The following is a 3,455-nucleotide window of genomic DNA, read 5'->3' on the forward strand; positions in this document are numbered from 1 at the left end:
TGAATTCTCCTGATGCCAGTCTTGACTGATGAGATGCAATGTACTATGCAATGTTAAGGTATTGTTAATGCAATGGTAATGACCTAAAAAATGAAATGAATGCATGAATGGGGGTGAAAATTTGAGGTGCTACAATGGGCTCAGTACAATTCAAAATTCAACTATGAAGTCAAAAGTCAACTGTTGGTCAACTGAGGGTCAAGTGGCTAGGGAGTGACTTGAGATACTTTCAACATGTTCAAATGGGGTCTATTATTCATTCAAAATGTTCATCTTGAAGGGACAAAGGCCCAGTGCACAGGTTACCAAATTTGGAAAGATGTTCCTGAGCTGTCATGCTCGCTAGGGGAGCAGAATGGTTCGCCTAGCGAGACCTAAGATAAACCACCAGAGTCACCTGCGCCCAGAAGGAACATCCTGAGGTGTCATGCTCGCTAGGCGAGCAATCCTTCGCTAGGCGAAGCCCACACTTCCTCCTTCGCTCCAGCGAACCTTGATGATGTTGCTACTGGAATTGCTCGCTAACTTGCCCGCTGGATGCTCGCCTAGCGAGTAAGTGCTAGCTATGTTTTTACCCAAGTCTGGGAGTGTTTGATGGAACCTTGCTGAATTGTGCTTTGCATGCTGTTTTGAAAAACACAAAATCCTGTCATGTTCGCTAGCTGCTCGCTAGGCGAAGACAGTAGCGAGATGATTCGCTAGCTGATCGCTAGGCGAAGACAGTGGCGAGCATGGCAGAAACCCATTTAATTTTCAGAGGGCCACTCATTTTGGCCTAAAAAACCATTTTAAATTATTTTAGTCTCACTCTCACTCTCACTCTGACTCTCACACTTTTCACTTCCATCTCACACAAACCCTAGCTGTTGCATTGCAAACCCTACCGTTACATTTCAAAATCAATCAACCTCTTCAATCAGGTTTGTTCTGTCTTCATTCTTTTATGCTTTCAATGTTGTAAATTCTGTAGAATGAATCATTAGGGTTGAATTTGGGTGATTGGGTTTTTAGGTTTGCATGTATGTTTAGAACAATGCCTTGAATGTTTAATCACTTAGTTTCTGAAATGGGTACCATAGGATTTAGGGTTTTCTGAATTTGGACTGTTATCAAGGAAGAACCCAGAACCCGTAGGCATTCGCTAGCACTTCGTTAAGTGAACCTGTAGCGAAGCTTCGCTAAGTCTTCGCTGAGCAAAGCAGTAGCGATCATGACAGTAGTTGGTTTTTCTGTTTGCTCTCTAATCTGTTTTGTGTTTGTTGTGACGTGCTTTCTATTGCATCCGTGCACTTTGCACCTGACGCTGTTGTTGCTATGATTCTCTTGTTTGGTGCAACTCTTGATTGCACCCCATCTTGTTATTCTAACTTGTTTGTTGAGTTTTTTGTGAGGGCTCACATGACTCTTGAAGAGATAGCTTGCTTGGTATTCCACTTTGTTTGTGGGATACCATTTGGAGATTTATTCTGATTGCTTTGCTGACTTGCTTTCTTTGATGGTGCTAGCTTGAGAGATCTCTGGGTTTCTTATTTCTTTAGATGCTCTTACTTCGGATCTTTATCCGTGTGGTAGATCTCTTGATCCCTTTTACATTTTTCCAGCATTTTACCGCTTTCTTAGCTGGAAGACCTCGATAGGAGGCAATGTTTTTGTGTGTTTACTTTTGTGCCCAAAGACCTCCAAGAGGAGGCACCAGTGCTAAAGACCTCCATGAAGAGGCAATTGACGGATAAAAGGGATTAGTAGTCAATCCCCCGTTATTCAGTGTGTCGTTCTTTATGCTCGCATTACGTGTCGATGCTTCAGAACAAAAGCCCAAGATCTTTTGTCCGGTTAGTCAGTGGAGAGGGTTCCATCTTTCTGAACCCCCACGCTTTGTCATGAGCTCACCCTGTCCAGGGTTAAGGGCTATGAGGTCTTATCCTCATTACCCTTTTGATCTGCTCACCCTGACGTTCAATGTCAGTGGTTAAGAGCCCATTTGATTACCTTTCCATGGCTTGTTTGTCGAGGTTGATATGACCCCTCTTGACTAAAGCCCTACCCATCTATGTTTGAACCCCCCTTGTTGGTGTGTTTACTTTATGCTATATGTTTTTGTGTGGTGTGATCGTCTCCCCATAGGACTGCTAGGCTTCGTATAGTCTCTCATTTGCATGTCAATTAAGGTAGCACGGTTCCTTCGTCTAGGACTTCCTTTTTGCATGAGCATTCCTAAAACACAAACAAACTCTTTGATTTTTTTCTTTTCTTAAGAACACGTTAACTCCTTCTACTACAGGTGAGTAAGTCTCCAAAGGTCGAGCATCCGGTAGATTGCGTAGTAACGTCGTTCATCTAAAAAACACAAAACAAACAAAAATAGGTTAGACGAGCTACGGTGCTCTGATTCTCAATCCTTCTTGAGATACGTATGCAGCAGGGTAGGGTCTGTGCGAGCAATAACTCTTTCTTTTCCCTACTTTGATTTTCTCTTTTTCGCATCGCATATAGGACTTTTTATACACACACTTTAGACATAAATAGCAAACGTGGATCCTGTGGAGTACCACAGACGTGAAGGGGTGCGATAACCTTCCCTTCACGTAACTGGCGCCCTTACTGAGTTTTCTTTGGTTCGAGACTTTGTTTTATCCGTTCCCTCATGGTTATGCAGTACTACCTTTCCCTCCTCTTGGGATAAAAGTACATAGCTGGCGACTCTACTCTTTTTCCGCGCCACCTCTTTTTGCGTTTGTACTTGGATTCGGGAAATCCGAGGAGCGACACCAGGAAAGGTATTCGATTTTTGATTCGGACATCCATAAGGATGGAATACTCTTCAAGAGTGGGAGCTAGCTGGTAGTCCTAAAAAGTAAAGCAACGAAGCTCTGGATCATAGAACTATAAGAGAGTCTGCAGAGGTACCGGATCAACCACCATCTTCAACAATGCCAAGATCTTCCCATACTGATCATCAAAAACTTTCTGATTACGGTCGGTCACGAAATTACCCAATTCTTCCAAAGATGTCAACGACTCACGGTAAAAGTTGTAGGTGCAAGTCTTCCTCTTCAACTCTGGAATGGCAGCCATCTCTCGGTGTGAACAGACTCCTGAATAAACTTGAAAAATGATATGCATATGCGGGTTAACTTTTTTTTCTTTTTTATGCATTATTTTTTTTGAAAATAAACATGCTATGATGCAAAATGATGAAACAATGGATGGTTGGCTATGTATCACAAGGCACAGGATCAGAACTTCAGCATGAATTCGGAACCGGGAACCATAGAACACAGTCATCAACTTAGAACCCATACTTCAGAACCAACGGTCACCAACAAGAACCAAACAAAAGTCACCAACAGAACAAGTCACCATCAGTACCTGTAAATTATTCATTCCCGCTCCACTCACGGGTGTAATCTAGGCCAGGGTAAGGTCAAGAGAAACGCAGGATAAACAATCCTTTC

The sequence above is a fragment of the Lathyrus oleraceus genome, chromosome 5, assembly GCF_024323335.1.
Source record: "Lathyrus oleraceus cultivar Zhongwan6 chromosome 5, CAAS_Psat_ZW6_1.0, whole genome shotgun sequence".
Taxonomy (NCBI): domain Eukaryota; kingdom Viridiplantae; phylum Streptophyta; class Magnoliopsida; order Fabales; family Fabaceae; genus Lathyrus; species Lathyrus oleraceus.